The sequence below is a fragment of the Trichosurus vulpecula genome, chromosome 5 (genome assembly GCF_011100635.1).
Source record: "Trichosurus vulpecula isolate mTriVul1 chromosome 5, mTriVul1.pri, whole genome shotgun sequence".
NCBI lineage: Eukaryota > Metazoa > Chordata > Mammalia > Diprotodontia > Phalangeridae > Trichosurus > Trichosurus vulpecula.
In genome coordinates, this window is record NC_050577.1 from 208,417,289 (window position 1) to 208,441,441 (window position 24,153).

Here is a 24,153-nt window from a genome sequence, read left to right on the forward strand (position 1 = left end):
TTCGGGATCCTCAGCCCTCCAGACTGCTAGGCTCGCGCGGCAGCCACGACTCAGCCCAGGTGCTGAAACTCCACGGCTCCTCGCCGCCCCACCCCCACCTTCCGCTCCCGTGTGCCCTTGGACAGAGGACGAGAGCGGAGGAAGGGCCCGCGGGGGTACGAGTGCCGGGGGCTCGGCCTTGCGCGGAGGGGAGGCGCGTGGGGGGAGGGAGGCCCAGTAAGCCTTAGAAACAAAAGCGAAGGCTCGAAGGAAACGCCGGAGAGCCGCGTGGAGCTAGCTCCTCCCGGTTTTTGTGGAGATGAAACACATCATCTCGTAGAGATAAAGAAATTTCCTACTTAAGCCAAGAGAGACGGCGTGCGCATGTTAGGCAGGAAGTAATGAAACCTGACAGCTTGGGAGAGGAAATGAACAATGACCTGGAGACTATGGGGACCTCGGCGGTGGCAGTGACAGCACCTGAGACAGGTGAGAACCCGAGCAGTTGTGGGTCCCGCTGATGTGCACCTTATGTCAGGTGGAGCAAAGGTCCCACCGAGTAACCGCATTGCTTGAGAGCAGGGTGTGAAGAGGCGGAATTGACGAAAAATCCACCTACTGACGCCGGATGGGGTCTTTTCCCGTGTGTAGGTGGGGGTTTTTTGTGGATTAAAGAAAAACTCAGGACTGGTTTATGCCTTTTGTGTTACATTGCACTGCTTAAGTTAACCTGCCAGACCCTTTTATGAGAAGTGGCTTTTGTTTGGTGTTCTTTGTGATTGGATTGTTGCGGAGGGAAAACGTGGCTCATTTGGAAGAACAAAACGAAACGAACGTTTTGTTATCCGAGGACCCGGGCTCAAGTCCGGCCTCTTTGTATGACCGTGGGCAAGTCCTGTAACCTTTTTGGGCCTCAGTTTTCTCATCAGAAAATTGAGTTTGGATTAAATGGCCTCTAAAGTCCCCTTCACCTTTAAATCTGTCATCTTAGGATGAGCGTTGAACTTCTGATTGTAACTCATTCTGAATCCGAAGCTTTTTTTTTTTTTTATACCTTTCACAAGTTAGGGGATGAGACTTGGGCTTACACCTGTATAACTTGATTATTTGGATTGTTTTCGAAGGTTGCAGAGAAAAAAGGTCAGTAACAGTGTCAAATGACGAGGTTAGGCAGGATGACATTCGCCTGTCATTATATGAATTCAATTTAACTCAGCCAACACACTAGGCAACAAAAGGAAAGCAACATGCATTGTTAAATATTACCTAATTTGAACCTCACAACAACTCTATGATGTAGATACTGTTTTACAGTTGAGGTTATCCTCATTTTACAGGTTTGGAAACTGATTCTTAATGGAGGTTAAATGATTTTGCTAGGGTGGTTTATCTAGTAAGATTCTGATTCTGAATTTGAGCTAGGGTCTTCCTAACTCCAGACCTGGCGCTAGATGTGGCCCAGCTGCCTCTAAGCACATACGAGTGGGGAAAGGAGTTAGAAAAGTCAGATAGACACATCCTTGCCCTCATGGAGAAGCATGTGAGGGATAGCTTCCTTTTAATCATTTCATCAGTAAATGAGACAGACTTTGATAATGAGCTATCTTCAAGTCAGGATGCTCTGCATTCGGTAAGTATTGCAGGAAATACTTAGTGACCGTTCCTATCATTAAACTTAAACGGTAGTATCTATTTTATTTTGATTTTTGGTAGTATATGTAGAGCGAACATTTCTTTTGGAATTGGCATTTTACAGTTTTTTATCTGGAGATCCTGGAACAGAACTAAATTTTATTTCTTAAGCATAATTTTCTAAGGGAGGATTAAAAGGAAAGAGTTCCTTATTAATACAAATAATATGTATATGTGGATGTTTCATGGATTTTCCACATTGGCCAGACTTTGCTAATTTAAAAAGTAATTTGACTGTACCATTTTTTGGTATGTAGAAACACATTTTTTGTAAATTTTCCATGGTAAACTTACAGAGATAGGTCATTCTTCTCCCTTCTTCCCTTCCCTTCGTTCTTTCCAGTCCCCTCACTTTGCAGTATCATCTTAGTACAGGCATACTTTACATATGGTTTACCTAAATTGTGAGTTTAGGCCCACTTGGATTTGGGCTTAGTTGGCCAGTTGACTCAGGTCTTTATTTGTCTATGTAATCCTGAGCAAGTCACTTAACTCTCCTAATCTCAGTTTCTTTATCTGTAAATGGGGGGATAGCAATACTTGTATTACCTGTGAGGGTTGTGAGTCAAGATTTTAAGATTTGCTATGTAAGTGTGAGTAGTGATAATTAATTATAATAACGCATTTATCAAATGAGATAACATGTACAGTGCTTTGCAGTCTTTAAAGTACTGTGTAAATGCTAGCTATTGTTATTAAATAAAATTAATGTTTTGATAATTTGCATTATGCATGTATTTGAGCCTGGTAAACTTTTGATGATTTTCAGATTAAGGGAGGTGGGTGTCAACAATAAAATCTCTAGTACCCATCCTACTTTACATTTTGTGTATTGAACAAATATTGTTCAAGCAAATATTGGCAAGTACTGGACACATACTCAACAACTCACTTCATTAAGTCTTTTATTTTATTTTAATTAAAAATGCATTTTATTGATGCCTTTTGTCTTTACATCAGAGTTATTTCAACTCCCTCCTCCAGATTGAACTCTCCCTTGTGAAAAAGAAAGAACAATTATGCAAAAGCATCCAATACTGTGACTACATCTGACAATCTATACAATACACTGTTCTAGTAGTCCCCTACTTCTCTGCCAAGAGGGAAGAGGTATGTTTTGTTATCTGTTCTCTGGGACCATCATTGGTTTTTTATTCAGAGTTTGACTTCCTTTTAATTTATATTGCTGATCTTTTCATTGACATTGTGGTAGTAGCTGTTGTGTATCTGGTCCTCTTAGTTATGCTTGTTTTGCTCTGCATCAGTTCATTCAGATCTTCCCATGTTTTTCTGAATTCTCTATTCATCATTTCTCACTGTATAGTCATTACATTTCATTCACATGCCATTATTTTCTCAACTAATCCACAGTTGAAGGGCAGCCACTTGTTTTTCAGTACTTTGTTCCCCAAAAAGTTTTGTTAACTACGAATATTATTTCTCTCTTAACTTTGTTGGGGTATATACCCTGTGGTGGAATTCCTCATTTACAGTGTTTAATTTTAGTCACTTTTATTGTATATATTAAAAACTGAAATCCAGAATGATTGTACCATTTCACTGTTTCAGCAATAGTGAATGAGCACGAATTTCTTAATAGCTACCTCCAACACACACTGCCCCCTCCGTGTTTTATGTTTGCATGGTGTGAGGTAAAACCTGAGTGGTTTTAATTTGCATTTTGGGGGAAGTGAAAACTGTTTATCATATCCTTTGACTATTTGTATATTGAAAAATAATTTGGTGTTATATATTTGCATCAGTTGCTTTTGTAATTTTGGATATCACTTTTCTCATAATTGATGTAAATATTTTTTCTCACGCTATCATTACTCTTCTAATTCTGTCTGTTTTATTGCTGAAGAAGTTTTAGTAATTTTACATAGTTGTCCATTTTGTCTTTTATGATGTGTTTCTTGTTTGTTTAAAAATTCTCTTTCCAGCTGTACTTGTGAAATTCTCTTCTAAATTTTTTTTAATGGTGTGGCCTTTTACATTCAGGTTGTTTGCACACATACCTGTGTTGAGCTTATTGTGGTATGCTGTATAAGATGTTGGTCTAAACCTAATTTCTGCCAAACTGCTTTCCATTTTCCTCAGATAATTCTTTTCAAAAAAGGAATCCTTTCTATGGTGATTTATGTGTTTCATTTTATCAGTAAGGTGACATAGTTATTGGCCAAATATTCTCTCACCATCTTGATTGGCTTCTGATACCTCCTGGCCCAAGTTAAGAGTCCATGGTCTATTCCATCTCCTCATTTTTAACACTGTATATTGAATCTTTTTGTTTGAGGTATGTTTCTTGTAGACAAATTATGTAGGTTTTTTTTTTATCCTTTCTGATTTCATTCTCTTAATCTCTTCCATGTGAATGAATTTGCATCATTCACATTCTTGGTTTGATAGATTTATTTTTTCTTCCATCTTATTCTATTACAGTGTTCTGTATTTTTGTCCTCATGCCTCTCTCTTCACAAGAGGAAACAAAAGGATTGGGATCAAGATGAACAATATATAGTTGGACTTGATTGATGTCAGTCATCTCTTCCCCTCTTAACCTAGTCCAGATCCAGATCCCTAGGTCTTACCTGTTGTCTCTATTCTTTTAAGTTTTACTTAGTTTTAATTTCTTTAAGTTGATTTTCATACAATCACAAAATTTAAGGATTGAAATGGACCTCAGGTATCATCTTGTCCAACACATATAGGTTATAATATTCACTATAACATATTCAACAAATCAAGACCTTTGTGATTATTCCGTCACCCAACTCAATCCTCACTTTTAAAACCTCTTTTTTTTCTTTTCCTATCTTTGCCTAATTCCTTGTTTTTTGTATTTCTATGCGTTACTTTTTTTTTTTACCCCCTCAACGTTTTTTTGCCTGCCTGAGGTTGATGAGATGGCTGCTCTCCATCTCTTAATGTTTGTATAATTTTCCCGGTTATACCCAAATTATGAAACTAATGATTTTCTTCTGATTCATTCCTTCTGTAGTATTTAGTATTTTCTTCTCCCCTTCCTCTTTCTCTAAAACATACACACATACTTAGGTTCCAAGTTTCTTTCCCTTGTTTTAGCCATAAAGATAAGATGTTTGGACTCAGAAGGGGCAATTGTTTTGTCCTTAGTTAGATTGTAGTTCATTTAAGTTGCTCAAACTTGTTTACCTTTCCAGTTCCTCTTATTTCTTACATTTTGTTTCAGAAATTTTCCCCAGCTCTTGTTATCTCAACAGATGACTTAAAAAGTGGTTGATCTTTTTATCTTGTAGGATTATAATCAGTTCTGCAGAATAAGTTATTTTTAGTTGTTTATTTTGCATTTTGATGTGCTGTTCTAAGTTTTCCTTTCCTTATTTGTTGCATTATATTGTGTGATTCTGGTTCTTTGGTACTTGATCTTTTCTTGGCTACAGTATTTTCTCTTTCATCTGAAAGATCTGGAATTTGGTGATCAAATTCCTGAATCATTCATTTTTTTTTCCTGGATAGTAGCTTAAAGAACACATCTATTTTCACTTTGCCCTCTGATTTCAGTCCTTTTTATTATTGAAATGTGTTGATTATACTTCATGTAAATTTCTACTGTGTTCTAATATTTCTTGTTGTGTCATTAAACTTTTGTGAAGTTTTTGTGAAGTTGTAAAGTATTGTGAAAGAAATCTGCTTTCCAAAAAATACCCATGTTAACTGTACTCTTTTCTCTTTGTTCCTGCTTCCTCCCCCCCAAAACTCTAAAAATGACTCTTCCAAATGAAAGCAGAGGAAAGGAAGTGGGGAGAGACCTCCATAGCTGCTATAGCTGAATCAGGTGCTTGGCTTGAGCCAAGAGAGGAGATATTTGTCCTGCTACTCTCTCATGTGTCTAGCCCCCTAACCCTTTCTTCACTTCTGGGAGTCATCCATCCTGTGCTGTCTATATCTAGCCCTTATGGCTTCTCCCCCCATCCCCCCACCCTGTGTTTTTCTGCATAGCTATGGCCAGGTCACCACATGTTTCTCGCTTCTCTGTCCCATGCCCCCATGCATCCTTGAACAATGTGCTGGTCTCTTCCCTCCATGGGCCTCCTTCCCCACACATATTACATAACTGTTTACAGTTTGCAGAATGGCCCACTTACATAAAGCAAGAACTGTCTGTACTAAAATAAGGTCCAAATGTAAAAGTGACCTTTACATAAATGGCTACTATATCATATGAAAACTAGAGAATGGAAGGAAGGACTTTTTAGAACTATGATTTGGGGGAAACTTCCTAACCAGATGTAGGATAGAGGGCACAAAAGACAAAATTAGAACATTTTTACTATAAAAAGCTAAAACTTCTCCATGAACAAATTCAATGTAAGAAGAGGAGCTTTGGGGGAAAATTTTTTTATCAGATATTTCTGATAAATGCTTGATAATCAAGATATGTGTAGGGAATTAATGTGACGTGGGAGACAGGTAAGACAAGAACATTCCCTAGTAGATAAGTGGTCAAAGAATATAAAAAAAAAACTCAAGCAATTCCCACATGACTTTATTAACGACCATATAGAAAAATGCTATAAAATAGAAAGAGTAATGCAAATGAAAACAACTTGGGTTTTACTTCACACAAATCAAGTTGGCAGAGATGATAAAAAATGTAAATAATCAACATTGGAGGGTTTGTGGGAAAAGAGGCATACCAATATACTGTTGAAGCTGTGAATTGGTTGAACCATTCTGAAAGACACTTTAGAAGTATGTTGGAAAAATGACTAAACTATTCATACCTTTTTGACCCAGCAGTGCCACTTGATGGCCATTTACACCTAAGTGAGAAGAGGTAAGGGGTAGAGTCAAAAACAGAAGAAAAGATCCCACATCTATCGTCTATCAATCTGTCTGTCTCTGTGGAAATAGTAAGAAACTAGAACCAAAAGTGTATCCCCAGCGGTTGGGAATGGCTGAACAAATTCTAATGTGAATATAATGGAATATTATTTTGCCCTATGAAACTAAAAATAAACAATTCAGAGAAACTAAGGATTAGTCATTGAACTACAATTGGAAAGAACCTTAGATGCCATTTAACCCTCATTTTACTGATAAAGAAACTGAGTCCCTAGGAGGCCAACTGAATTGTTGAAAACTACTCATCAGAGGCAGAATTGGGAGTGCTTGTATGGAGCAAAATGTGCACGAAAAATGTGCACAGTTACTGTGTAGTATGAAGAAAATAAGCTATAAAAAACATCAAAACTAGATTAGTGCATTGAACAGTCCAGAGTAATGATGACAAAACCGTATCTTGCTCTAGATATGAGAGGTAAGGTAGGGAGGTGGCAAATTATAGATCTGAAGTGAGGTATAGGTTGTCATGCGTGATCATTGTGTCAGTTTGCTTTGCTTGACTATCTGTTATAAAAGAAGATTCTATGGGGAAAGGAACTGGGAAAGAACCATGATGTTTAAAAAAATTTGATACTTTTAAAGAACAAGATATTTTTAAAAACCAATAAAATGTTAAATATTGGGAACTAGGCAAAACAGTCTACATTGTTTAAAAAGAATTATACCAATGATTTTTTAGCAGAATAATCTAGAACATACTGATAGTTCATATTTGTCAGAAACATACTCTGCACATGTTATCATTCTCTGACCTTCGTGGATATATCTGCACTTCTGTCAAAACTTAGAATTGGAGAATTTTAGAGCTGCATCAGACCAGGACCTATTAGCACTACACATTGAGGGCACCCCCTTTCTGGGATTGGCACCACTTGCCTAGAAGGCTTCCACAGCTCTTGATGATGAGGGCCTGTGTCTTTTCATGGTGCCCACACCAATGTGTTGCTGTTGCAGTCATGGAGACCCAAGAATTTTTGAGGGAGAACATTCTTACCCACCTTCATCTGCTGCTCACTTGGACTCTCTCTCAAAGGTGAACCATCTGTCACGCTTGCTTACTCTTCCCATTCTGGTAATACTAAATCCCAGACTTAAGAAGAATACATTCCTCTCTACAACTCCTGTTACCTTCTGCTTTATCTCTGTTGGCCTCAGCATTACTTCACCAAAGTTACACTATACCTGCCCTGTGCAGCCCTCAGTCTAATTTTAAAATATTCCTTTGTTTTATACTTCTTCCATCTTCTGCCTCTCGCTGAGACCTGGCTCCTCTCCTATGACACTGTATATCCCAGGTACCTTTTCTTATGCTCCCTGGAGATTCAATCAGAATAGTCCTTGCTCCCCACTGTCACTTCTGGCCTTTTCTCTACTATGGTCACTCAATAAGCAGACATTCTTTGAGACTCACTTCATTTAGGCGATCACTCAGCTCAGATCCTGGTGTCTTACCCGCTGACCCGAAGAATAATTCTTCCTTCTTTGTCAGTTTGTTTAGTGTCTGGCTCCCATATTTCTCTTCATCTCAACCAGTTTGCTTCTTGGGGCTAAAGGAAGTCTTGTAGCCATGCTGACTGGTTCCACTAAAAGTTTGTTTTACCTAATCTTAACCAACCCCTCATTGCAGCAGAGCAATCCTACCAATAAGACTGCTGCTCCTTGGTCTCCTTTACTACTTCACTATCCTTATCACATTCTAACTGGGTCTACTCCAGGGCTCTGTCCTAGGGCTTCTTTCTCTCTAACAGTCTCTTACTGGGTAAGTTCAGTAATTCCCATGGGTTCACTTGTCGTGTACATAGATCATTCCCAAGTCCAGATATCCTGGAATATATAGCCCTGGTCTCTGTCCTGAGCTCAAGTCCCATATGATCTAGTATTTTTTTTCTTTCAAGTTAACAGGCATTTGTTAAACTCTTAGTATGTGCCAGACATTGTGCTAAGGACTGGGAATATGAATACAAGCAAAAAGAAAGACAGTCCCTGATTTTATACACATGCATATACATATATGATGATATGATATATATGTAGTACATAAATAATGTAAATATGAGTTATATATGTATATAATTCTTAAAAGAATGTAAACTTTTACATATCTATGTATATGTTAATATATATGTTTACTTATGAGCAAAAATCCCATCTTCTCTCCTTTCCCTTTTCCACATTGAAGCTTTAGAAACACTTGAATATTGAAAGGACTACTTGGTGTAATTGCTTAACTTTAGATAGTAAATAAAAATAGGCTGCAGAATAGGCATTGGCCTTCCCTCAACCTTTTCCTCCTTGATCTCCCTATATATAGTCCTTGATACTGTTGATCATTCTCTCCTTGATACTTTCTTCTCTATAGGTTTTTGGGATACCACTCCCTACTGGTTCTCCTACCTATCTGACCATTCCTTTTCTGTCCCCTTTGCTGGATCCTGTCTCCTTTGCTGCATCCTCTTCTGGAACATAGCTTCTTAAACTTTTTCCACACGCAACCCCTTCAGAGCTTATACTTCTCTAACCTACAACATGCCCCTCTAACTATAGGTTTCCCACAGAGCTCTTTCTTAGGCTCCCTTCTCTTTTCCCTCTGGGATCTCATCAGTTCCCCTAAATTTAATTATTTCTTTGCTACTCTCTAGGTTTCTGACTTTTTTGGCAGGGCAATTGGGGTTAAGTGACTGGCCCAAGGTGTCACAGCTAGTATATGTGTCAAGTGTCTGAGGTTGAATTTGAACTCAGGTCCTCCTGACTCCAGGGCTGGTGCTCTACTCACTGCACCACCTAGCTGCCCCTTATGTTTCTGATTTTTGGATCTGCTTATCTCACTCTTTCCTGACCTCCACTCTCTTATCTCCAGCTGCCTTTCAGATATCTTGAACCAGATTATTCAGCAAACATCTTAAACTCAGCAGAACATCTTAAACTCAGCAGAACAGAAACAGAACTCATTATCTTTCCTCCAAATCTTCCTCTGCCCCCTCAACTTCCCTATTACTATAGAGCAGAGGTGTCAGAAGATTGCTGCTACCACCAGATTAAAATGTAATCGGGAAATGTTTAGCAAAATAAAAATATAATATAATGTTAATTTGTTCCTTTCTGAATACAAATCCAGGAGGGTTCTATTTAGATTTGACATCACTGATGAAGAGGGTAACATCATCCTCCCAATTCCTCAAGGTCACAAATCTAGATATCATCCCCTTCAATAGCTCTTACCTTCTATCCAATCTGTTACTAAGATCTGTAGATTGCACCTTAGTATCTCTCAGATTTTCCCTCTTCTCTCCAGACACTGCTATTACTCTAATGCAGGCCCTCATGATGTCATTCCCGGACTGTTGTTAGTGGGTTTGCCTGCTTCAAGTGTTTCTCCACTCCAATCCTCTAATGAAGATTCAGCCACCAAAGTGATTTTGTTATAACACAAGTCTGACCATGTCGTTTTCATACTCAGTAAACTCCCGTGGCTTTCTGTAACCTCCAGGATCAAAGACAAAATCCTGTTTGTTGTTCAACACACACACACCTTTCCAGGTTTCTTATTCCTCATACATCTGCCATATATTATTCAGTCTAATGATATTGACCTTGGTGTTCATCAAACAAGATGCTTGATTTCTTAGCTTCTAGCATTTTCTCTGTCTCCATGCTTGGAATGCTTTCCCTCCTCATCTCTGCCTCCTGACTTCCTTTAATTCCCAACTAAAATCTTATCTTTTACTTGAAGCTTTCTCCAACCCAATCTTAATTCCAGTGCCTTCCCTCTGTTAATTATTTTCTGTTTATCCTGTCTATAGTTTACTTTGTTTATATATGTTTGCATGTTGTCTTCCCCATTAGACTGCAAACTTTTTGAGGTCATGGAATGTCTTTTGTCTCATTTTGTTATCCCCAGTGCTTAGCACAGTGTCTGGCACATATTAGGTGCCTAATAAGTGTTTATTGGGAGAGAAAGGACTAGCATTAACAGGGGATTAGGAAATGGTTTTTCTAGAATGAGATATTTTAACTGGAACTTGAAGAAAGCCAGGAGGTGGAAATGAAGAACAGCATTCCAGACTTGGGGCACAGCCAGAGAAAATGCTCAGTTAGGATATGGAGTGTCTTGTTGGAGGAACAGCAGAGAGGCCAATGTCATTAGATTAAAGAATATTCTGGGGTAGTGTGGAGGCGCAGGGTGAGTAAAGTGTAAGAGGACAGGAAAGTTAGGAGGGAGCCAGGATTATGAATGGCTTTGAATGCCAAAGAGTATTTTAAATATCCTCGACTTGGAGATAATAAGGAGACATTGGAGTTTTTTTGAGTAAGTGATCAGACCTGTTCTTAAGGAACATCAATTTAACAGCTGAGGGGAAAATGGATTATAGTTGAGAAAGACTTGAGGCAAGGAGACCAGATGACAATGGCAAGTCATCCAGATGTGAGGTGATGAGGCCTATACCAGTAGTTTCTGGAGAGAAGGCGGTATGTACAAAAGATTATCCTTTTTTTTACTCTTAAAAAATAAAATGTCATTTTTTTTAGTGGAGAGGCAACTTACTCAGTGGGACAGTTTCTGTCAAGGGCAAGAATAAAGGTAATTGTGAATCAAAATAAGAGCTATTCCTTAGGTACCCAATCTCCTGGAAGATGTCTGTGACCTTTAGTCTCTCTTTTAAAAATTATATTTTAAAAGATTTTGAGCTTAAACAGCAAAAAAGAACACTTTTTTATATGTATGTAAAACCCCAGAAGAAGATTGTTTATGAAGCCATGATTTCCATTTCATGCTGATTTTTAAGAAAGTATATAATGATTTCTGTGTAGTACTTTCAAATTGTTATGCTTACCTGGATTTCTTCTTGTTCTCTTCGGTGGATTAAAAAAAGTTTCAATGGCCTTTTTTCCCCAACAGTGTTTCTTATCCCCTTTTTGCCCCTACCCCACTCCTAATTTTTTAAAAATGAGTGTACATATATACAAAAATGTATGTCTCTTCTTGTATCTTATACAGGAAGTTTTCAAAGGTAAAATTGACAAGACTTGGCAAAAGATTGGATATAGGGAGGCGTAGAAGAGAATGAGTTGAGAATGGCACCTATGTTATAAACCTAGGTTACTAGACCTTCAATAGTAAAAAGAAAGTTCACAATATGGGAGAGTGGGGGAATGCAGTGAGTTCAGTTTTGGACATGATTACTTGAAAATATATGATATCCAGTCAAGAGGTCCAATAGGCAGTAGGAGATGGGAGGATAGAGATTAGAGAAATAGATTTTAGAATCATCAGCATAGAGGTAATTGAATCATTGGGAGATGATGAGCTCACCCAATGAAATAATATAGAGGCAAAAGAGAAAGTGGCCCAGGACAGAACCTTGGGGGACTGCCAAAGGTAGCAGGCATAATGGATAATGGTTTGGTAAAGGAGACAGAAGTCAAATAGGAGGAAAACCAGGATAGAGTAGTGTCATGGAAACTATTAGGTAAGAGAGTGTCAGGGAGAAGAGGTTGACAGACAATATTGAAGACTACAAGAGGGGTCAAGAAAGATTAGCATTAAAAAAAGTCCATTATGTTTGGCAATTAAGAGATTAACTGGTAACTTTGTAGAAAACTGTCTTGGTTGAGTGATTAGTTCTAAAGCCGTACTGGAGAGGGTTTGGAAGAGAGAGAGGATAAAAAGTGGAGAAATGGATTGTAGACAGCCTTCTGACAGAAGAGATGTGGGACAATAGCTAATGGGGATGGATGTGAGGGTTTTTTGAGATTGGAGAGACACGGGCATGTTTCTTAGCATTAGGGAAGTAGTAAACAGATTGCAAATAGGATAGAGGGGGCCAGTCTACTGTAGAAGATAGAATGGAATGGATCGTTTATATAGGTGGAGGGTTTCCTCAAGTCTGCTCTTTATGTGGGACAGGAATGAAGGAGGAGATAGAGGCAGAAAGCATCTGGATTACAGCAGAGGAGGGGACAGGAGAGAGTTCTTATTGAATGGCTTCAATTTTTTCAATCAAATAAGAGACAAGGTTCTCAGTTAAGAGGGTAGGTGAAGGGGGAGCTATGGGAGGTTTGAAGAGGGAAAGAAAGATTTAGAAAAGTTAACTAGGATAGTTAATTAGGGAAATGTCAAAGGATTGCTTTATCTCATTGAGGGTCCAGTTGAGATTATGTAACAAAGTTGTAGTTAACCTAATTTGCAGTTTTGTTATTTTCCCCCAAGTGAGTAGAATTGAAGGCACCAAATGTTGGGAGTAATTCAAGGCTGAGGATTGGCTGTGTTAGATCTAAGATAGGCTAAGGAAAGAAATGCTGAGACAGAAGAGGAAAATGTAGACTTGAACTGGTTGAGAAATATGTACTCTCTATTTTATTCCTATTTAATATTCATCAGAGGACCTTCATATCTAACTTTATAAAAATTTTATTCTGATTTTTAGCTTCTTAGTTTATTTTGTGTTTTTTTTGGTTAGATTTTTTTCTAATTCTGACAGGGGTATATTGATATTCTCCACTATTATAGCTTTACTGTCTATTAGTCCTTTTAACTCTTTTATCTTCTCCTTTTAAGTTTTTAGATGCTAAACCAGGTGGGGCGATCCTACCCCCTCGAGGTCACGTGTGGCCCCCTAGGTCTTTAAGTGAGGCCCTTTGACTGAGTCCTCTTAATAAAAATATTTGTTCTGTAAAACTTAGACTTCATATCAGTGCCATCCTTAGGATATAAGCCCAGTAATGGAATCTCTGGTTCCAGAGTATGGACATTTAGTCACTTTATTTGCATAATTCCAAATTGCTTTTCAAAATGGTTATTCTGATTCACAATTCCACAACCATGCACCAATATTGCCTATCATCCCACAACTCATTCAGTATGTGATCCAAGCTATCAATTTTATATTTTTAATTTCCTTTCTCTGGTTTTATATATACATCTCCATCCAAAGCCATGAGAAGTATATGATCTGTTATTTTTTTTAAATGTTATGATCTTTAACATTAAAGTCATGAATCTATTTAGAATGTATTATTTAATATAGTGTAAGGTGTTGATCTAAGCCTAATTTTTGCCATATTGCTTTCCAGTTTTCCCAACAGTTAAAATCAAACAGGGAGTTCTTTTTTTCCCAGTTTACTGTGTTGGTAGGCAAAATGGGCTCCTTAGCACTTAGTTCAACAAGTGCCCTTGAATAGTTTGGCTTTTGTTCCATTTGAGTAATTGAGTATATTTCATTGAGCCTTACTAAGTGCTAAGCGCCAGGCCCAAACCCCTATTAGGTGTAAAATCTATGTGGGTGTGGATTGGCAACTAAGGTGGGGCCCAAGGTGGGGCTAACTCCAGGGAGGGCCTAGTTTACATGTCTGGGCAGCAGAGGCTTTTAGACCACGTGGGTTTAAGTCCGCCTCTTTGTGTAGGTCATGTGGGTGAGTCGCATGTGTGACTCACCCCTGAGGCTGAAAAAGATATAAAAACCAGAGGTTGGCTGTCTCTTCCTTGGAGCTCTTTGCTGCAGCAGTGGTGGTGCTGCGTGACTCCGGGCCAGCCCTTATTCTGAGCTCTGGGGCTGAACCTAGCTAGATGTTGGTAACTATGAATTGTATTGGGTCTGTCTGTTGATGTTTGTAATTTTTTTGTATTTTGCTCTGAAGTTCAGTGTGCTGGTCTCTTCCCCTGAACTAAGTGAATGATATCTGTGTGCTGAATTAAAGTAAGCTTGTCAACCCTTTAACCTTGCTTTCCTTATTAAGGCAGATCAAAAGAACCTATGCTGTTGGCAGCTTTCTGGGTGCTGAGTGTGGGTGGATCTTACACCCCAACAGAAGCTGTTAGCCGGGTTGTTGAAACATTTCTTGACAGTTAAAAAAAATCAAACAAGGAATTCTTTCCTAAGTGATTTATGTTTTCTGATTTATTGGGTTCTGTTGTTTCTAATTATCTTTTGTCCTGTTTCTCTACCTCTCTATTTTTTAAACAATAGAAGATGATTTTAATGACTATTGCTTTATGATTTAGTTAGAGGTCTGGAAGTACTGTTCTCTCTCCTTCCATACCTCTTTTCATCGTTTCCCTTATTATTCTAGATCTTTATTTTTACAATGAATTTTATTATTTTATCAATTTCTACAAAGTGTCCTTTTGATAATTAGATTGGCATAATATGGAAAGTGTAAATTAATTTTAATGATCTTGTCATTTTTATTATTTTGACTTGACTCAACCGTGAGCACTAAATATTCTCCAGATATTTAAACTCTTTATGTCTTTAAAGAGCACTTTGTAATTGAATCAATACAAGCGTATTCCGTACTTTAGTAGACTCATCCTCAGATACTTTGTAGTTATTTGGAATGTCATTTCCATTTCTATTATTGATTGCCTCTTGGAGTTTGTTATATAGAAATGCATTCAATTTTTAAGGGCTTATTTTGTAGCATGCAACTTTGCTTAGTCTCTTAATTGTCTCAGGAGCTCTATGTTTATTGGGAAAAGATTATAGTGCACATGATGCTCGCTTTCCATTTTAAATAGTTTTTATGATATTAAAAAAAGTTCCCTCTGCTTATACTTTGTAGGATTCTTTTAGCATAAATAAATGAATGTTGTGCTTTGTCACAGGTTTTTCTGGAATGTATTGAAAGTTTTGGTTTTGGATGTTTTTGTTTTTAAAGTTTAATTATGTTAATTACTCTCCTATTGTTTAATTATGTTATTTGCTCTCTTATTGTTAAATCTCTTTGTATCCCTAGTATAATCCAGCAAGGTCATAATGAATGATTTTTTATCTGAATTACTATAGTCTGTTTGAGAGGATTTTATTGAAAAAATTTAAATCAATATTTATTAATGATATTGGTTGATAGTTCTGTGCTTTATCCTTCCCTCTTTTAAGTATTAGGAATACTTTGTTTCATAAAATAAATCTGGTGATGCTTATATTATTAATTTTTGAGAATAATTTGTGTAGTATGAGTACTACTACCTGCACTTTAGAAGTTTGATAGAATTCTCCTGTGAATCCATCAGGATGAGTTTTTGGTGGCACAATGCCTCCCCTCCCCCAGCAGTTCCTTTATAGGTAGTTCTGTTCCTTTATTGAAATTGGGTTATTTAAGATCTCTATTTGATCTTCTTTTAGTTTGGGTATTTTATATTTTTGAAGGTAATCGTCTGTTTCTATTGTGTTTTCTGTTTTGTTAGAGTATAACTATGAATGATAGGTTCATTATTTTTATTTTAGTTTTGTTGTGATGTCATCTTGTTCATTTGCTATTTTGTTGATTTGATTTTCCGCCTTTTTAATCTTGGCTAAAGGTTTATTAATTTTATTGATCTTTCAAAGAACCAGCTTTTATTTTTATTATTTCCATAGTCTTTTGCTTCTACTTTTATCTGTTTCTCTAATTTTCAGTATCTTCTTTTGTGCTTATTTTAAGTTTATTTGTTGACTTTCTAATTTTAAAATATACATTCAGTTTATTAATCTTCTCTTTTTCTATTTTGTTGATATATGTTTGTAGGGATATGATTTACTCCCCGAGGACTGCTTTAGCTGCATTCCAGAAATTTTGGTATGTTGTTTTCATCATTTTCATTTTCATTCACGTAATTATTAATTGTTTCTGTGATTGTTCTTTGATTCAGCCATTTCTTAGGATTTCATTGTTAAAGTCTCCATTTGGGTCTTTGTTTTTTGTTTGTTGTCTCTAAAGTGATTATTGTTTGCATTGCATTATAGTCTGTAAGGAATGTATCTATTATTTCTGCCTTTATTACATTTGTTTGCAATATATGTGCCCTAATAGATGCTCAATTTTTGTAAAAGATCCACATTTTGAGAAATATGTGCATATTCTTCAGCAGACTCATTTAGAAGAAACCATAAATCTCTTCGTTCTAGTTTCTCCAGCAATTTGTTCAATTTTGTGTTTTCCCTTTTGATTATCTTTCTGTTGCAATTGAGAAAATTTTCTGCTACTCTTGTCTTACTATGTACGTCTCGTAATTCAGTCAATGTTTCCTTTGTGCATTTAGATTGCTGGAGCATTTGGGGCATATAAGTTTAATATTGATTTTGGTTTGTTGTCTGCAACTCCTTGCAGCATAATTTAGTTTCCTTGTTTATTCCTTTTTATGTTTTGAATGTTTTTTTGTTCTGGTAGCATGGCTGTACCACTTGCTTTTTTTAAAAAAAAAGTATAGTAAATATTTTTCTGGCCTTTTTGTTTTATTTCCTCAGTCTCTTTGTTTTTAAAGTGTTTTTAAAACCTTAAAAGCAACAGCTTGTAGGGTTTTTCTTTATCTGCTCTATCAATCTTTTTCATTTTATTGGATTAATTTAAAATTATGACAGGTTTATATTTTGCTCCATTTGTCCTTAGTGGGTTCTCTCCCCTGCTAATTAAATTACCCTCTTACCCTCTTTTCTCTTCTGTAAAAACAATACTATGTCTCTTTAGTTATTTTTTAAAGAAAATCTTCGTTTCAGTGATTCTCTCCTTGTCATTTGCAACTGCTCCTTTAGGGATAGGGAAAGGAATCAACATTTGTTAAGCACCTACTGTGTGTCAAGCATTATGTTATGTCTTTTTACAAATATCTCATTTGATCCTCACAATAACCCTGTGAGGTAGATGTTATTATTATCCTAATTTTACATTTGAAGAACCTGGGGCAGAGGTTGGCCTCTGTAAGTATCTGAGTAAGTATAAGTATGGATTTGAACTGAAATCTTCCTGACTCCAGGCTCAGTGCCCCCATCCTTGGCACCAGGTAGCTGCCTAATTCAGCATGTTTATTCCTTTTTCTTTCTTGCTTTTATTGTGTGTCTCTCCTCCCCCCCCCCCCCCAGTACTCAAGTAAAATCCCCCTTTCTCTTTTTCAGCTTATTTTGTTCATTAGTTTTTAAATTTTCACTTTCTGTGTCTTTTTTCTAAATTTAAAAAAAATTCTTTGCCTCATACTTTTCATTATTATCTTCCTTTCTGACCCTTGTGTTTATTTGTTTTTTCTTTATTATCTATATTCCTTATGGAATTAAAGGTTCTTTGGGGTTCCTTCTTCTACACAGTTTCTCTTATTTTCTTATAGATCTTGCCTCTAACCACCTTTTTCTTTTGTGCCAAAATCTTAGAAATATCTCTTTCAGGTGATAAAGAGAATAATATCCTTTGGCAGGAATTGTCTTATGTCTTATTGGCCTTTTCCCTCCCCTTGATCATTTTTTTTCCATTTGTCCCAAAATCTCTTTCATGATTCCATGCCTTTCTACTTTTCTAGTTGTCATTTGCCCTCATGAGCTCTGATTCCTCTTCTCCTGAAGGATGAGGACTCTGTCTAAGTAACAAACCTCTGAAGATCATTCCCATTTTAAGGTCCCTATTTGCCTTTATAGAATATGTCTCTTCTCCCATTGGAGCATTCATCAATGGTACTTCATCACCCAATCCCCTGTAGGCTCTTTTTTTTTCCTGAGGAACAGCTGGAATTATTTTCCCTTCAATTGTTAGCATCTGACTTGACTTTTTTTTTTTTTAAGAAAATATCATATTCTCTTTTGTCTTCTTCCCTTCCCCACTTTTATGCATCCACCTATTCTGTAATTTAGTCCCACAAAAAATTATCGATTCACTTGTAGGTACAGTGTTGTGATATTTATTCCATGATGTTTGAGGCCTTTTTTTCCCACCATCACTTTTCTTTGACATCTACTTTCACTCTTGGCACTTTGTGTGCACCTGACGTATATCTTTCAATGACCTCTGTTTTACTGCAGTTGTCCTTGGTTGTGTATTTTCTTACCTTTCTTTGTATTTCTGTAGTCTGGTATCTTTGAGAAGCAAATGATTTCATCATGTCTGGTTTTTCTTTCTAAAAATGTTTTGAATACGTCTTTTTTATTGAAGTCAGTCTTTTTTCATTTATGGTTAGGTGTCAATTTGAAGTGTGTCAAGTCCTGAAATAAATCAAAGCCACGAGCTGAAGAATAAAGCCTCTTTAATTGAGATAATCCAGTAACAAACTTGCCACATTGGCAGATGTCCCACCAGCCATCTCACAGGGAAAGGAGGTTTTTATACTTTTGGAGGGGAGGGCAGTATGTGTGGGCAGAATGAAGTAGCAAGGCCTGGTCATGAGATCCCAGTGGCCCTTGGCAATCCAGGCAAGGAAAACAACTTCATTCAGCTGTTTTGCCCTTCATGCCATGAGTCTCAACTGAAGGGGGCAAGGACATTAGAAGCTGAGGTCCTGCTTAAGCTAGATTGCTTTACAAGGTAAAATCTTGTGGGGGAACTTAGGTGTAGTTCACCTCAACTCAATCAAGAGTAAATATCTTAAGAATAGGGCTGTAAAGACTTTACTAAAATTTTGACATTGCTAGGATCATTAAGGGGATGGCAAGTAACATTTGGTATTAACAGTTTTCTGTCATTAACAATTTTTCTGTCAAGAATAGGTCACCTTGGGCTGCTCTTGAGTTCCTTTGCTCTTTAGAACACATAATGCCTTTTTTCCTTCTGCAGTTTCTGGTGAGTGCAGAATACTCTTCTGTTCTTGAATTTTAATTTTCCTTATTTGAATTTCCTTTCCTTTATATTTGAGGGTATTATCCTGGTCTCTTGTAGCATTTATCAGTGGAACTGTTAAATTTAACCTCTCATTCAATCAAATAATTAAGCACCTACTATGTATCATTGTGCTAAGCCCTGAGGCTATAAGAAGAGGCAGTCCCTGCTCACAAGGAGCTAATAGTCTAATGGGGGAGACAACATTCTAACAAATATATACAAAGCAAGCTATATACAGGATATATAGGAAATAATTAAAAGAGGAAAAGCCTTGGAATTAAAATGAGTTAAGAAGGCATCCTGTGGAAGTTAGAATTTTAGTTAAGACTTAAAGAAAGCCAGGAAGGTCATTTTTCAGAGCAGAGGTGGGAGAATATTTTTCTGAAAGTGACCTGTGAATTCTTTCATTTGGCACTTTGTTTTCTGTGTTCAGAAGCCCTGGGCAATTGTATTATTTCTTGTATTATGGTGTTCGGTTGTTTTTATTTGTTGTGTTCTTCTGGGAGCACTGTAATCATTAAGTTGTTTATTCATTCTGTCTTCCAGATCAGTGAATTTCTCTTGTGTGGAAATCATGCTTTCTTTTTAAATTGTTGCCTTTTGCTTCTCTTCTTCTACATTGTCCTTCATTTCTGTATATTTGCGTTTCTAATCAATTATTCTCTTTTATTTCTTTGTTGAGGCTTGCCAATTTTAATAAAAGTTTTTCTTTCCTCCTGGTTACTTTTATTTTAAGCCATGCAGTATCTTCCTGCTGTGGTTTAACGCTCTCTTCACAATCTACAGGATCTTCATCCTTATCAAGTGTTAATTATTTTTCTTTTGTCTTGCAATGTTTATTCATAGATTCCTGAACTCTTTTACCTTTTGTTAATAATATCTTCCCTGTCAGTTTATCTGCTTATGCTCAAAGTCTTTAATTGAATTTTGTTCCTCCTGAAATCTTTGGTAATTTCATTCTTTCTTTCCCCCATCCTTATAGTTCCCTATTGCCCACTTTCTGACTCTTCCCCGTTGAATGTAGTTTGCCTGCAAGTTGGATTTCAGTACTATCTCAGCTTCTTCTCACCATGAGTAGTTCACACGTAATCTGTCCCAATTTCTTTTCCAAGTAACTTTTGGGAGGATAGAAATGGTCTGATTTGCATGCAGATCTTCATGCAGTCTAACATATCCCACCCTAGTTCCCCTTGTTCCTCACTACTGTGGCTGACTTCTGTTGTGGCCCACAATGCTTCCATGCTGCTTTTTTAGCCTGAGCAAATTTCTGCTATTTGGATTTTCACAGCACTGGGAAGAGGTGGTGTTTGTGTGTTGAGTTCAATAATGTTGCATGCCAGTGGGAGGAAGGACTGACATTAGATGTTAGAGAATCTTGTTAGTTGATTACTTTTTTACAGTTAAGTTGTAGACCATGGAGACAGCTGAGCTGGCATTATCTCTTGCGTATAGTTATCATTTTGGAGATGTTTGAGAAATTAAGAGGATCTAAGAAAACATTTATTCTTCATCTTGTTGATCATGTTGTTGCCATCCTTTTCTCTTATGCTTTTTACTCTCATTGCTCTTCTCTTTTTTATTGTAGATTCTTATACTTTGCTTCCTTTTATTTTATTATTTTATTTTATTTTTTGCAGGGGGGGAAGGCAGTACAGTTGGGGTTAAGTGACTTGCCCAAGGTCACACAGCTAGTAAATGTGTCAAGTGTCTGAGGCTGGATTTGAACTCAGGTGCTCCTGACTCCAGGGTCAGTGCTCTACTCACCGCGCCACCTAGGTGCCCCACTTTCCTTCCTTTTAACCCCGTTTCCCCACCTCTACTTCCCATGTTCCTTGTCTAACCTGATAGTTTGTTTTGCTTATGTTTAGTCCCACCAGAAATCTACTTTTGTTGTTTCCCCCTTTCTCCTCTTCCCTTTTCCCTGTCGAATATATTTTTATATCAAACTCTGTATATTTATATGCTTGTATTCAGCCCTTGTTTTGACTAGTTCAAATGAAAGTGAATTTTATGTGATACCTCTTCTCTGACACCTCTTTCACATTTGTATAAACTTCTACTTGTGCACTCCATGAGATAATGAATTTCCCCATTCTTCCTTCCCTTTTTCCCTACCATATCTCCCCTCTCTTTCTGTTAATATCATCCAAACATAACAAAGCCTAATCCCTCTATGTCTCATGATGTTAGAGTTCTGAAAGGACTCTTGTATCATCTTCCCTTACTCCCTATTAGAATGTAAATAGTTCAGCCTTTTAAAAAAGTTCCATCTGATGTCACTTGTATTGACTTATATATTTTTCTCTTGACTCCTACATTTTGTATTTCATAGTTCCTATTCAACGCCAATATTTTCGTCAGGAATGCTTGGAAGTCCTGTCTTTCATTGATGGTCCATTTCTTCCCTTGTAGGATTATACTCAGTTTTGCTGGGTAAGTTATTCTTGGTTGTAGATCTATATCTTTTGTAATATCCCATTCTATGCTTTCCTCTCCTTATGCTAGTTGCAAAATCTTGTGTGATCCTGATTGTGATTCCTGGATATTTGAACTCTTTCTTTTTGTCTGCTTGTATTATTTTTTCTTTCCTCTGAAAGATCTGGATTTTGGCGTTGACATTCCTGAGCCATTTTCATGTTTCAGGCTATAATTAGTGTTCTTAATATTTTCATTTTGTCCCCTTGTTCTAATGTTTCTGGATAATTTTCTTTTATGGTTTCTTGAAATATATCTAGACTTTTTCTCTTTTAATTTTTTTGTCATGAATTTGAGGTAGTTCAATAATTCTTAACTTCCCTTTCCATTAGTTTTCAAGGTCAGTTGTTTTTGGTATGAAATACTTATATTTTCTTCTATTTTTATTCATCTTTTAACTTTATTTTTAATATTTTTTGTTATCTCCTGGACTCAGTAACTTCTATTTAATCTGTTCTAATTTTTAGGAAGTCTATTACTTGGGTAAGGTTTTGTACCTCTTGTGTTTAAGTTAATATTTCTCTTTCCAAACCTTTCCTCATAGCTATTGTTTCTTTTCTAATTCTTACCCCTACAGCTAGGTAATGATTAATGCAAGTTCTAATAATGTACAGTTTGTTTTAGCACAGCTTATACAGTGATACCAGGTCTCATTTACTGTGATCCAAAATTCAGTTAATATGATAATGCTAGCTAGTTGAGGCCTTTAACATGCCATCATATTTTCAGTCTGTATTTGCTAATCATTTTGTGTCAGTATGATACTCTGCTGTATACCATATTACCAAAAGTTGTATTACTTTTTTTAAAAGCACCCTTAGCAAAATAGACAAAAAGAAGAAACTGCTAGTATAAAGGAAACATTGGTAGTATAAAAAGGAAGAGGCTTGTTATAATATTCAGACAAAGATTTGGTTGAACAGAATGAACATGGTCATGGTAACTATAAAATAGGATGAGATATTGAAATGCCTCAATCTATAGTATAGAATGTTATTTATAACAAACAAGTAAAATAAGAGAAAGGCAAAATTGCATCAGCTTTTTGTTTTGCAAAAAATTATAATGAATAAAGTTTACAATGATAGAAATAGTATATCTTTTAGCTGTATATTGATTGTTGACAATAATAAAAAATCAATAGAACAGTCATTTAAAAAGTTTAGGTTAGGGCAGCTAGGTGGCATAGTGAATAGAGCAACAGTCCTGGAGTCAGGAGGACCTGAGAGGACCTGAGTTCAAATCCGTTTCAGACACTTGATAACTTACTAGCTGTGTGACCTTGGGCAAATCACTTCACCCCAATTGCCTTGCTTTCCCTCCTTCAAAAAATGTTAATTTTGGGGCATCTAGGTGGCGCAATGAGTAGAGCATCGGGCCTGGAGTCAGGAGGACTTGAGTTCAAATACGGCCTCAGACACTTGACACTTAGTAACTGTGTAACCTTGGGCAGTTGCCCTGCCTTCCCCACTCCAAAAGAAAAAAAAAGTTTCGGTTTATTTAATAAGGCAGTGAAAGAAAATGGAAATAAAATAAATAGTGAAGACACTGCAGGTGTTGGTTAGATTCTTTGTAAAATTGAGTTTGGTTGCATAATGTTAAAATTAATGGAAATGCAGCTAGTGCCATGGCAAGACTCAGCAGCTAAATACTTGGCCAGCTACACAGATAAACAGATTTTTTACATGGATGAAACACGTTTTCCCTGGAAAAGGATGCCTTTCAAAACTCAAGAGGTCTACAAAAGAAAAAACCATCTGGGATTTAAAGTATCTAAGGATTGCTTAACACTTGTATTGAGAGGTGATGCAGAAGAGGATTTGAAATTAAAACCAGTCTTTGCTTAGAAGTCTCAAAATCCTCAAGCTTTGAGAGTCTGCTACAGTCACTGATCACAGTTCTTTGACAGTCAAATAAGAAAGTGTGAGTGACTAACACTGGTTTTTAAGACTGGTTTTCTGGGGATAAAGTGAAGGTGGTGGAGAGAGAATTTAGCAGTTTTGCTTGCTTCCTTTATACTCCTCTACAGTGACCTATGAAGTATACCACACCAAACTCTGAGAGCAAATGCCAAGAAAGTCACAGCAAGTCATTTTTCCAGCCGAGGGCAGCTTAGGAAGAGAGAGAAGTCTGTAGACACTGTTATGAGGGCTGGCTAGGATCACAGAACACAGTATGACAGTGGGCAGAAGCAGCAGTAGGCTGTTCTGATGGCAGTAGCAATGGGGAACAGCCAAGTGCCCAGGGATGGTAAGGGGACTAAACACTTGAGCAGAAAGAGATCTCAGGGGACTCCTGTACTAGCAGTTGGAGCAGGAATGGGTGTCATTTGAAAGCTCTGTTGCCATTACCCAGTTTCAGAGCAGAGAAGAGTGGAACTCTGCTTATGTAAGGAACAAAGAACGAGTTCCAGAAACAGCTGTTTGGATCTAAGGCCAAGAACAGAGTGGGAATTTGGTTCTAACTTTTAGCCCCATTCATAAACCTAGTTGTTGTTTGTCTTTTGTTTTGAAGAGGACCAGTGACACCACAGGTGACACATCTTGACTTGTGTATAAATTGGATTTA

The 24,153-nt window shown here is 37.0% G+C and overlaps 1 protein-coding gene across 1 annotated transcript in view; it reads left to right on the forward strand.

Moving 5' to 3' along the window:
* The first annotated feature begins 230 nt into the window (after positions 1-230).
* TASOR2 (transcription activation suppressor family member 2) overlaps positions 231-24,153 on the forward strand; it is a 104,604-nt gene continuing 80,681 nt past the window's right edge. Inside the window, 2 exon segments of the mRNA XM_036760699.1 lie at positions 231-468; positions 16,063-16,113. The gene's annotated coding sequence lies outside the window, so the exon portion shown is untranslated.